General features: G+C 45.6%; 1 long non-coding RNA gene across 1 annotated transcript; it reads left to right on the top strand.

Annotated features, from left to right (window-relative positions):
* The first annotated feature begins 890 nt into the window (after positions 1-890).
* LOC115091162 lies at positions 891-12,928 on the top strand. The gene is made up of 2 exons (XR_003856633.1): positions 891-1,248; positions 4,510-12,928. It is a non-coding gene; the product is annotated as an uncharacterized LOC115091162 (long non-coding RNA).
* The last annotated feature ends 272 nt before the right edge of the window (positions 12,929-13,200 follow it).

The raw sequence follows: 13,200 nt of genomic DNA, 5'->3' as shown, positions 1-13,200 counted from the left end.
TTTACATGGGTGGGCACTCCCCCACCATGTCCCCATCCCTTATCTCATGTGAGTCTTCACAGCAAATGCTACAAAATGCTTTTAATTTGTAGCAACACTGTATCTCCAACCTCCTCACTCCCTGCACTGTCTGTTTCTCCCTCTGTGGTTAAGGTAGCTACTTTATACAAGGGTTAATCTTTCTGGCTGCTGAAAGGCAATTATGTAAATAGGCTTCCAACCAGGCATTCCTTAACTTTTAAGGAGCCGAGAGAAGGGGGATAAATAGTTACATGCTAAAAGTAAACACAAAGACTTTCATGGCCTCAAATTTTTACAAGTCTAGCCCAAGGCCAGTGAAGTTTTCTGTTCAAGTTAGTCTCTAAAGGTGCAAGGGACTAGCAGTGATCCCAATGCCTCCAGGTCCCTAACTCCTGCACCTTTAAGGGACTGACTCAGATGGGACATGACCCTGCTGCGGTGGAAGTCTGAGCCAAAAGTAAGAGGGTACAGGCCCCCTCCCAAGTTATGTCACACCATAGAAGGATCTCACTGTTCCAACTATTGTGTACATTTACATGTTCTACTTCATATCCTTCGCCTTTTAAAATGTCATTTTTTAATAGGCTCGTTTCTGCTTATGAGAAGAGCAAAAATATATTTAAAAGAAAAGTTCACTCCGTAAATCTCCTCCCATGAAAGGAATGAGTAAGATAAACACTGCATTTTTTCCAGCTCCCTTGGGCCTCCCAATTCTCGTTACGTTTTGGCAGCAAGGAGCATACTGAAGGATGGATTTCTAAATAAAGGCAGCTCCACCAGAGCACACCACAGCAAACACGACCTCCCCAGACAAGAAGAATGTAGCTAGACTGCGCAGGCGTGCACCTTTGCCCGGCCGGCCGGAAAGCTTGCAGCTCACGCAGGCGCACTCCGCTAGAAGCTGCGGTGTTCGCCGACGCAGGCAGCCTAAGGAAGGAGGGGTTGCGGGGTGGGGGCGATGACGACAAGTTCAGATCAGCGGGGACGGATGCAGCCGCTGAGCGCAGGCGTGGTGTGACCCAGGGAGCCCTGGTCTCGAGAGGCGCTGAGAAAGTTCCAGAAGTTGCCGGCGCGCGATTGACCTTTGTTCCGTTAGCGGCTGGGTGGAACCCATGAGTAATCTGTGCCCTGAATAGACCTTTCCCTAGTATCCTAGCAACCGATTGAAAGCGAGGCTGCCCTTCAAAGCGCCCATTGTTTGTGCGGCGTGCACGGACTGCATTCCAGGTATTTAACCGGTGGGGTCGTAGTGGGTTGGGGATGTGATGTTAACTCTCGAAAACAAAAACAAGCATTTTGTTGTATTTCCCTTTGCTGTGGGGGGTGAGATTTATTTTGAGATATTTCTTAATGTTACGTACGCCTATGACGGCAGCTGCTGTCCTCCCCCTTCAGGTACCGGCCGCCAACCAAGATATTACAGTAACAGCCACTCCTATATCTTTATGGGAAAATTAAGGCGAGCAGAAAATGACGCGTGTTTGCCGTTTAGTAAATCTTCAGCCAGCACTGAGAGACTTTTTTTTTTTCCTGCTAGTATCTTAGGACTGTATGAATAGCTTCGCTTCAGGTTTGGGATGCTACGGAATAAACTCGTCAGCCCCGCCTCGAGTATCACGTTGCAATTAGTACGGGCTCAGACCTGTGTGAGTCGGGTGTCCTTTCAGGGTAAAACGATGCTTCCCACCCACCCCCAATCGCGGCCCGAATCCTTAAGATTCTGCTTGCTGCTGCAGTGGCTTGCAGAGTTCCACTGTCCTACTTTGCAGACACATTCCAGCAACGTTGTTAGCACCGCCCAAGTGGGTCGTGAGCAAACTCGGTAAACAAGGGGGCTTCCCGACTGCTCTGTGTTGCAGTAGAATAGGAATGTTTCGCATGTCCTGCCCCTCTGTGGGATGAGTTGGAGCATGCTTACCTTACTGCTCTTTCCCTACAGACATAAGACAGGAGCTATTGACCAGTTAGGTGGGATTTTTTGCCTCTGGTTGGGAATAAGCTTTCGAATTTTGAAAACAAGCATTTTTAGACTCATTTTCTGCAGCTTTTTTTTTTTTGTACGTCTTATTTGTAAGATACCACAACTAAATTACTGCGATAGAATATATAAATTTAACGTTATGCATCCTCAGATTTTAGCACCTGAATTTTCTCATTTATTTATATATATATACACATTTTAAAAGTATCCTATTTTTATCCAATGTTCAGTGGTGAACAAGCAGCATACACGAAATAAAAAAATATTTAATATAAGTAGTAGACTTGTGTGTTGTCATAAAAATACTAAACCTATATGTCTGAAGTCATTAAGAATATACTAAATCTGATAATATCTCATGGACTAGCCAGGATGCTGCATTATACCCTTCTTAGTTTTGATTCAAGGGAGAAGCCTGCTGAAATAATGTCAAAATGCTTGTTTAAAGCACCAAGTATCTTAAAAAAAAAAACAAAACAACAACTCAGGATACTATTCCAAAAGACAGTACCTCCAACAAAAAGGCTTTGTGATGAGTCTCTGCTAAACGAACTAAGCTAGTGGAAGGTATCTCCAATAATCTTCACTGTGGGGCTCAATTGGGTTTGTAAATTGTGGGTTAAAGATGCTGAGCTTCCAAAGTAGTGCTTAGCCTAAAAAATTTATGAATTAGCATTGCCAGTTTGTACTTAACCAATGGAGGGAACTAAGCACAGGCATGATATGTTCATGAACAGCAATGCCTGTCAAAATTCGCACAGCAGAATTTTGTACAATCTGAAGCATATAGCGATCAGATGCAGCTAATAAAGGTCTCCTTACTATTCCGTCTGTTGCATCTGCTAAACTTACTTCTGTCAGAGAAAAAGCTGTTTCATTAGCTGGACCGAAATTGTTGAACACCTTACCTGTTGAGCATAGACTCCAGAAGGATTTGACATTTTTTAAAAAAGCATTGAAAACATTGGCTTTTTAAACAAGTGAATGGAACAGATGTCAGCCAGTAATTTTATTTTTTTTATTTTATTTCAATGCTATTTAATTTAATCTACTAATTAATTGATTATCAATTTTATCTATTTAATTATTCTTAATTCTTAATTTACATTTACTTTTATTCCTTTGATCCACTTAACTACTTTTAATTACTATTATTATGATTGTATTTATATTTTATTGATTATATACAGAAATTGTGAACTGTTGTGAAGGTAAATCCCAAACATCGGTATATAAAATGAATAAATACAAAAACAAAATATAGAATTACAGTAATCTAAACTTGTGAGAATAAAGGCCTATAAAAGAACAGAAATCAGTTTAAAATGGTTTTAACCTTCTTAAATGTAATTGTGAAAAGCTTGCCAAATTAAGGACTTTATGGGGGCAATGCAGTAGCGTGTACTAGCAACTGCACAAGGCTTAACACGCGATTGGACGTGCGTCCATAACCCCTGATCCAGTACGGGGATTAGTGCGCCAAACGTGTATCCAAATCACCGCGTAGCTAATAGCGCTGATCACGTGTAAATTCATGTAGATGAGGCTATTAGCTAATCCCTGTGATCCAATAAATTTTCCATGCAGCCAGTGCGTCCTTGCAGTGTATACCAGGCTCAAGGGCACATTGGGAAAAAAAAAAAATCCTGCTTTCTGTGATGCCTCCTAATAGTATTGTTGCAATACTAAGTAGGAGGAACCAAATAAAGCAGTATTTAGTTTTAAAAAGAAATATTTTGAAAAAAAAAAAATTCTGGACACCCAATACACACAACAAGATACATGGTCCAGGCCGTGTATCTTGTGCGTGTCTATGCCAATAGCAGGAGAAAATGGGTGCTTGTAGATTGAGCGTCCATTTTCTCAACCCACTTGACAACCACCTCTCCTGGAGGCCGATGCCAAGGAGATGCTAGGGATGCCCATTTTACCCTAGTGCCTCCTTTTTAGCGAGATCCCCCCCTCATTTAAATATTGAATTTCACATCCAGGAGAGGTGTCTGGGCGCTCAACAATTGCATCGGCCCCTTTATGTGGGTGCGATGATAGAGTTGAGTCCAAAACAGTACACAAGTTGTGAAATATGTGTATAGCATTCAAAAACAAGATGGTATAGCATTCAGAAACAAAAGTAGAAGGTACATTATGAGCAGGAAAACAATGCAAGATGATTTCAGTTTTTGCAACATTAAATGAAACTGTTTAAAAAAAAAAAAATAACCAGCATTTAATCGTTAACAAAGAGGTGGTGAAAATATTAAGAGTGGCAGATCAGGATGATATAATGGGCACAAAAATCTAAATGTCATCTCCATAAAACTTAATAGTTTAAGCCCAGGCCAGCAAGGAATGTTTACACAGAGGGCTGAGAGAAATTAATTTGTTTAACCATAAGGCCGACCCCTGAGGCACTCCAGATCTAATAGGTGCCCATTTAATCGGTATACCAAACTTCCTGTTACTTTATGAACTGTAGTCTCATGCTGTTCTGTTTTCTCATCCTCTAGTGTCTTCAAGGAGGAGGAGAGAAGCCGGCTCAGAGCTACCTAATCTAAATGAAACTTCCTAGCTCCCCAGCCAAGAAATAGAAAGCTCTGCCTACCCCAAGCTTGGATTCCACTACTAGAAGCTCAATGGGCCAGCCCCAAACATTATTATTATGACTGCTGCAGGAGCCATTTTGAAGATTTATTTTTTTTCCCCCATTTAGTTCCTTTGTTTTTGTCTTCCCTTTATTCACAGAGCAGAAATCCTACTCAGGGCTCCATAATAGCAGAAAGCACAGCTGCTCAGGGAAGGCCTGCGGGCCAGTGTGCCATCTACGGTGCTGAGGTAACATCTGGAGACTTGGGGGAGCTAGCTGAAACTAGCATCCATGGAGTCAGAAGTGTTTGAATCCTCCCTCCCTTGATATTGTACCTGCCTGCTTTCCCCATACTACTTCCCCTCATTGTTTATCATCCTGTGCCCCTTAATTCTTTACACTATCCCCCTAACAGTTGCTTTATTTTCTGTCTTGAGCACTAATTAGTAGAGATGTGAATCGGAACCAGAATCAGATCCGATATCAATTCCAATTCACATCTCTATAGATGTGAATCGGAACCAGAATCGGATCCGATATCAGTTCCGATTCACATCTCTACTAATTAGCACTTTTTAGCTGGAGCACATTCCACACAGACTGCCAGGTTTTCCCTCTCTCCCTGTTGGTAGTCCTGTGCTCAGCTTGCACTTCCTCAGGTGCTAGCAATTAAACTTGTTCCCAGTTTGCCTGAGATTGATTTTCCTCCCCCTCCCATCCTCTGTGGAAAGAGCATGGAGAAGTGGTTTACTCTGCCATTAGTAGCCCCCTGAGGAGAAGAGGACTCTGCCCCCCAACACACCACTCCCCAGCCTGAAAAGTGGAGCAACCATTTCCTTGAGGCAAAGGGAAAAAGAGAGGGTAGTTTCTGGTTCAAATTTTTATTGAGAAAACATTAAAGCAGGAATGAAAGACAAACCAGTTGGACATCTTTTCCATAAGATACAGTTGTCATTAACATAGTCATCAGTGACTGTGAGATACATATCTTTCTACTGGGGCCCATACTTTCTCACACTGAAACAGAACCCGACAATGAACTGCACTCAAGTTTATATCTGTGAAAAAGAGAAATTGTATTCCACCACACATCTACATCTAACAAAGTATTATCTTTCCAATGCATAAGAATCAAGTATAAAGCAACAAATCATGAAATCAAAAAGCTTAGACTCCCATTTGGAAATAACACATGAGAAGGCTAATGATCCTAATATCACTTTGAAAGACAGAACCTCCTGCACTTTGAGAATAGTACAGATTCTGCCCCAAACTTTTAACCAATATATGTTCCCACAATAAAACATGTGAGAGAGGGTACCTTTTTCCCCAACAACAACAACAATTAGTGTTTCCTTCATCTGTAATTTTCCCCACTTTAACCAGGGTCCAGACCGCCGAATGCATAGATTGGGTAATTGATGCAGACAGGGAGACCCTCGGAGACTCTACCCCCCCCCCCCCCCCAAAAAAAAAAGTTCTGTGCCCTGTATAACATGACAGCATTAACTGAAGGAAATGCCAATGAGCCCAAATTCGAGTAGAATAATAGGCTATAGCTTTATTGCACAACAAACACCCTGACAATGGTTGCCCAAGTCTTGTCTAACAGACAGTAGTGACTATAAATGAGAAACCCAATTAACTAAGCTGGCAGAGCCCAGTCAAGCAAGGCCATGTGACAGTAATTCGTTATGAGGGCCAGGCCTTCTGGACAACCTCACCCCGATCTAGCAAGTGGGTCGGCGCCACTGGCCAAAAAAGGCTTCCGGAGTGGCGTGACAGTGGTTTTCAGCTATACCTTCAGTGTGACTGGTGGAGTGGCTATTCTGACTGCAGTTCTTGCAGGTGGAATGCTGAATGCTGTATCTCTGGCTTCAGATAGAGGGCTGTGAGCATGTCATCCTGTCAACAAAATTGGGAACATACATTTTTTCACCATTTGGGGGATTTGGACCCTGATAAGGAGAAAGCATTCAGAGGTGATTTCAAATGCACCATCCTCCATAAGGATCAGGAGGGCTACCCACCCTTGCCAGATGTACTAGGAGCAACTATACGCCTCCTTTGCCTGGTCAGTGTTTATTGCAGTCAACACCTGGGAACAGCCTTGAGTTACTCATCTGGGATACATGTTCTGCTCTTGACTTGACCAGTTGTACTTTACATGGTTGACACCTCTGGCCCTGACATGTACTATAGAGATGGCTCTCCTCTGATTATAACTTGGTGGTCTTAGGGTGGTGCTGAACCTTACAGAGGTGAGGGCCACCCACTGGCTTTTTAACAACTCTTCTAGAAGTACTCTTGAGTTTTGGGTGAATTGGTGCTGCTAAAAGGTAGACTTTTCCTTAGTCTGTCAGTGGTAAATTATGGGGAAGGTTCAATTGAAGATCATTTATCAAGGGTATGCCTCCGGACCTTTGAGCGGCGAGACAAAGGGCTATGTGCAGTCAGGGTCTGATTCCTGTGGGAGTGAGGCTGCAGCTCTTGCTGCTTCTATAGTTTGGAGGAGGAAGAATAAAAAGCAGATGATTTCCCTATTATCTGTAAACAGGACTCCCTTCATGGAACTGGAGAGGATCAAAGCTGAGGAAAAGTCCCAGGATCTCTCTTTCGGCTCCAGTTGATTTGGGCACCTGCTGGGTCCTATGGGAGAGGCTTCCCAAACTCAGCAAGGGAGCCAGAAGGCTGGATAAGACCTGAGTCTGGTGGACCTCACAATTGCCCTTAGCTAGATTCCTCTCCTGGAAGTCCCCAGGAATTGATAGGTTGAGGTTTTTTGTTGTTTGGTTTTGGTTTTTTTACTGCTGAGACCTGATCTGCTTGATGCCATGGCAACTAATTGATTGCTGCTGTCCTGCCTATTGCATGATGCTGAACCTCTTACCCATAGAGGGGGAGACCCCAGGACATAATAGGTACCTCATTTCACTTCTGTGCATGGACCATAAGATCCTAGCCAAAGTATTCTCCCTGTGGCTGGTAGAGGTAATGCACCAGTGCACTGTCCTGGAACTTGATATACTTAATTCAGTCTGGCCTGTTGATGGTCTTTTGTCATTTGATCATCAAAAGGTCTTGATAGTGGATTATGGTTATCTCATGGGGACATTGCAGGGGTTCACTTCCCATTTTGAGGTGTACTCCACCACTTATACCTGATACAGAGTGCCTGGTCAAAGTTAACTGGTCTGTGGCAGTGCCTCAGGAAATGAGTCAAGGGTGGCCCCTTTTGGGACAACTGCTTGCATTAGCCATTGAGCCACTTCTGTGCTTGCACAGGCAGCTCACAGGGTTGGTGCTGCAAGGAACCAGACTTGCAGGTTACCTTTCAGCCTATGCCGACAATGTACTCGTCTTGGCTCAAGACCCAGTAGAGCTGGAAAGGAGAGGGACTGTTAAGTCTACTTAGCCACATCTTCCACAAAAATTATCTGGGCCAAATACTTGCAGCAAAAGAATGGGCTTCCTAGCCAGCTTGAAAACTTTTCTGGGGCAGGGAGACAGTATTTAGGGGTCCATCTCTCTGTGTTGGAGGCCAGGGTCCCGATTAACTGGCTTGAGGTTGACAGGAGGTATGCTTTTATATGGACATGCACCAGGGCTACTTTAAAGAAGCCATTGCTTTCAGATCTAATCTCATTTCCAATTTCTTTTGAAAGTCAAAATTAGCCTTTCCTTGTCTACTCACCACAGTATCCTGATCATATTTACTTAATTTCATGGTGGTCACAAAACTGAAACCACATTTGCATGAGTGATGAGTGGTCTTATGCTCTCTTTAAGTTTTCTTTCTCCTTGACACCATTGCAATAACATTCCATTAAAATACCTTCAGAACTATAGCTGAATGAGCCTTTTCTGGTTAGCTTCTACCTCTCACACCATTTCTTCAATGTCTTGACTAGTGGTTTATCTGCAATATCAAGGCTTGCTCTATTGGCAATCTTGTGTGTGGAGTGGAGATGACTATTTACTACCTCCTCTTGGCTATTCAGTCTCCTTACAGCTTCTGTGGAACATCAGTTAACTACATCTTTTTTATCTTTGTGCGCTTCTTCCTTGCCACTATACCCTCTTAACCATATCAAGCTTTGACTCCGCATCACTTTCCTACAATGAAACACTTCAAGCTAGAGGTCCTCCCTTAGAAAAATACTGGCTGATGTGCTTCTTGATCCTGAACAATTGTTTTCCCACTTATGTCAGATCTGTAAAAATTGCCAGTTAACATTTCTGCAACATTTGTCCCCACAACCCTGAAATTTCCCTGTATGTACCCAGATCAGCCCAGACTCCTGTGTTTTACCTCCCCTCCAGCAGGCGGAGACAGAGAAACGTTTGTGGACTCGTATACCCCTGAGGTGCCACCTAGACTGTCTCTAGCAGGTGAAAAAGGTGCTTTCCTTTAGTCTGGTAGTTTCTGTCAGGATTTAGGGGTTAGGATTTTGGTTTGCTAATTTAATAGTCCTTATAAGAAAAAGGTCAGGTTTTCGTCTTCAGGCTGGGTTCCCCCTTTTCCAGCCTCCCAGGGGGTTTTTAGGTCCTGGTGGGGCCATCCCCCCTGGTAATAGAGGCTTTGGAGCAGAGGATTGAGGACCCTTTAACTGCCCACTGAGGGTGATTGCGGGGGGGCCCAGGTTCTCACCTTCAGTCAGATCTTTCACAGGTTTAAAAAAAAAAAAAGGGGGGGGGGTTACTGTGTCTTTAAATTCTCCTGCTCTGCTGGCCTAGCCTGGCCTTCTCTCTACGGGTGTGTAGCGGCCGATCGTTTAGTTGTTTTGTTTTCGCCGCTCTTCTCTCCCGACGGTCTAAATTTAGGCCGCTGCTAGTGGTGTGGTCTGCGGCAGCGTGCGCGACTCTCCCATGCCGGCATTTGCACGGGGTGTTTGTCGGGGGGGGGGGGAGAAGGGTCCTGGGGGGGGGGTTTGCTGCACCGGCAAAATCAAGGGGCAGTGACTCGCAATCGTGTCACGGGGCTGGAGACCCAGTTTTGTCACAGCAGGCCCTGGATCCGTTCCTGCTCAGCGCGGGAACGGAGGCCATTTTGAGGACTTTTAGAGAGCAGGAGAGAGCCGCTATGGGGGAAGGGCTTCTCCCTCCCCTGTTGTCTTAGCAGCCTAGTGCGCCTAGGGGGCTGGTTTGGATGGGGCTGTGGAGGATTCTGAAGGGGACTCCGAGGGGTCTTCTTCGTCGTTCAACTCTGAATTTGTGCTTTTAATGCACAAGGCTTGCAAGGCTGTTAAGTCTCAGGGGCCCAAGGCAGCTTGCAAGGCTACCACAACAGCAGGGCCCGGGGATGTGTCCTCTTCGGCCCGAAAGTGGGTTCAGGCGCCGAAGGCCAGCGGAGCACCGAAGGAGAAGAGTCTGCTTTGGTCCGGGGAACAGCAACTCGTCGGATGAGGGGGAGTCTCTGCCACAGGCTCCTGATCAGGGTCCAGAGGGGGATCCGGATACCCTGCCCCAACCGACCAAGCCATGGGCTCACCTCCGGTGGAGGGTGATGACCCCCAAGGTGGTTTGCTTGTTCTGGAAAGGTGAATTGGGACCACTTATCCCAGTCATCCTGGAGGAACTAAGAATTGAGGTCCGTCAGGAAGATTCCCGGTTTGGTGCAACTATGGATCTGGTGATGCTGGGACTCCCAAGGTCCAGCTTGGTCTTTCCATTCCACTTATCAGTATCTGACCTTTTTGTTTAAGGAGTGGGACACTCCTGATCTGGGTTTGAAGGTAAGTTGAGCTATGGATAAGTTGTACCCGCTCCCAGAGGACACGCTGGATCTTCTTGGGGTGCTGAAGGTGGACACTGCCGTCTCAACAGTGACGAAGAAGTAGACTATCCTGGTAACGGGAGCCACAGCCTTGAAGGACTTGCAGGACCGCAAGTTGGAGGTCCAACTCAAGAAGATTTTCGAGTTGTCAGCTCTCTGTGTCCGGGCCACCATATGCAGCAGTTTCGCACAGCAGGCCAGTCTCCGCTGGGTCCAGGATTTGCAGGCATCCGTGGCCCTTTCAGACGCCCAGGCACAGCAGGCCGGACGGTTGGAGGCCACGGTGGCTAACAGTGCAGACACGCTCTATGATCTTTTGCGGACCTCTGGGAGGACGATGGTCTCAGCACACTGACTCCTATGGTTGCGGAATTGGTCAGCGGATGTGTCCTCCAAAGCGCATTTGAGTTCTCTACCCTTGAAGGGGAGACTGCTGTTCGGGCAGCAGTTGGGGAATATGATAAAGTCGCTGGGGGAGAACCAAGGTCCACAAGCTGCTGGCGGACAGGCCAAGGACGAGACGCTCTTTTCCTAAGCGGGCGAGGTTTCGGGGAAATCGACGTTTTCGCTCCTCCCGGTCCACCAGTTCATTATTTTCGTCAGGGGCAAAGCCACCAAAATTCGTGGAACCAGTCCTTTCGGGGTCGGTGGCCCTCCAGGGAAGGAGCCCACCAGTCTCATGGGGGTCCCAAGTTCTCTCAATGAAGTGCGGCCAGTTCACTCCTCTGTTCCAAAAATTGGGGGCAGGCTGTCCTTATTCCTGGAAGAGTGGGCCACTGTAACATCGGATCAGTGGGTCCTAAGCATAATCGAACATGGCTGCGCTTTGGATTCTGCACGTCCAATCCACGACCACTACATGGTTTCCCCATGCTCTTACCGTCAAAAGCAGCGAGCGATACAAGACACCCTGCAGTGCTTACAGGATCTCGGCGTCATCGTTCAGGTTCCTACAGAAGACCTCAGGCGCGGGTGTTGCGTTACTCAATCTATTTTGTTGTGAAGAAAAAGGAAGGAACATTTCGCCCCATTCTTGATTTGAAGGTCAGTCGGATACTGAAGATGCCTAGTTTTTGGATGGAAACTCTGTGCTCGGTGATAGCATCCATGCACAAGGGAGAGTTTCTAGTGTCATTGGACCCGACGGAAGCTTAATTGCACATACCCATACGTCTGGATCATCAGAAATACCTACAGTTTGCGATCCTCTGACAACATTTCCAATTTTGTGCACTTCTGTTTGGCTTAGCGATGGCGCCCAGGGTTTTCACCAAGATGATGGTGGTAGTCGCAGCTCTGCGGAGAGAGGGCATACTGGTGCATCCCTACCTGGACGATTGGCTGATTCGCGCAAAGTCTGAAGACCTATGCAGGGCTGCGGTCCAGAGGGTGCTGCAGAGGCTGACCTCCTTAGGCTGGGTGGACAATCCCGACAAGAGCCATTTGATTCCTTCCCAGTCAATGGAGTTTCTGTGTGCCAGGTGTGTTCGATACTGTCTTGGGCAAGGTTTTTCTTACAGAAGAGAGTCCATCCAAGTTAATTACCCAGGTGGAGTTTTTCAGGTCTATGCTGCGGCCCAGGGCCTGGGATTACTTACAGGTTCTGGGGTTGATGGCTTCCACGCTCGAGCTGGTCCCGTGGGCTTTTGCACATATGCGTCCTCTTCAATCAGCGTTTCTCTCCCACTGGAGTCCACTTTCCCAGCAATTTCAACTTTGCTTACCGCTGAAGGACTTGGTGCGTTCCAGTCTACATTGGTGGCTTTGTCCAGACCACTTGCCTCGGGGAGTGGACTTGGAAATTCCCACATGGATCGTGGTCACTACTGTCGCCAGCCTCTCTGGATGGGGGGGCAGTGTGTCTGGGATCGGCTGTTGCATAGCTGTATAGTCTCACTGTGCCCCCTTCCCTCTTTGCTAAGCTCTTGCTTTTTGTTACTGCTTCCCCCAAACTTGTTCATGGAAGAGTTTTTCATACGCATGTTAGGATACATTTGTATAAAAAGCTGCACAAAATTGTATTAGCTGTATGGTGGCCCTAGTGTGAAAGCAAGTCATACCACCCACACTAATAGAATGGGCTGTGAATATCTGCAATACTATTACTATAGAGAAAATAACTTTGGCTGTGAAAGATAAGTTACACATGTATAATTTTGTTGAAACTTAAAATGTCCTTTTTTCAAAACCCTTACTGTTTGCAGATTTTTCAGTTAAGTATAGACTACATAGGGCACAATAATCCTTAACTCCTGAGGAGGTAAAGTATGATTGTACTGGATGTTTAAGTGGAATTTGCAGCTGGTAGAGCTATCTGGGGTGGGGGGTTATGGGCTTGAATGGGGGTGGTGTATGGCCATGGTAGCCCCCAGCCCCAGCACTACTTTATGGCTTTTCCCCCAAACAAATACATCAGTATTCTGGGGCCCAAATGGGCAGTTGTGGCAGGAGGGACTCAAGGGGAGAATAGGATGCATTTTGCCTTTTGTCTGTGTAAAGCTGCTGGCTTGGTAATATTTAGAAAACTAACATTTAAAAATAAAGTTGTATTGTTTTGTTGTGGAAAGTCTTGTCCAGTGTATCATTTTGATATTACTCTCGTCTTTAAGGACATTCTGGCTTTTATTTAACATGTCCTTTACATATTTAGCTGATTCATATTGCATGCTAAACATTTCAGGTTACACAATGTGCTGGGAAAATTTTTAAACTGTAAAGCATTATATGCCTGTTTATGGTTTTCAAGAACCTCTCATGGTGTCCTAAAATGGATCTGTTCCTTAACTCAAGAACCTTGAGTTGTAAATTGAATTAGCAGGCTGTCTGAACTCAGTACTG

Source organism: Rhinatrema bivittatum, chromosome 4 (assembly GCF_901001135.1).
Source record: "Rhinatrema bivittatum chromosome 4, aRhiBiv1.1, whole genome shotgun sequence".
NCBI classification, from domain to species: Eukaryota; Metazoa; Chordata; class Amphibia; order Gymnophiona; family Rhinatrematidae; genus Rhinatrema; species Rhinatrema bivittatum.
The sequence above is the reverse complement of the archived record's forward strand: the minus strand, read 5'-3'. Positions and strand labels throughout refer to the sequence as shown.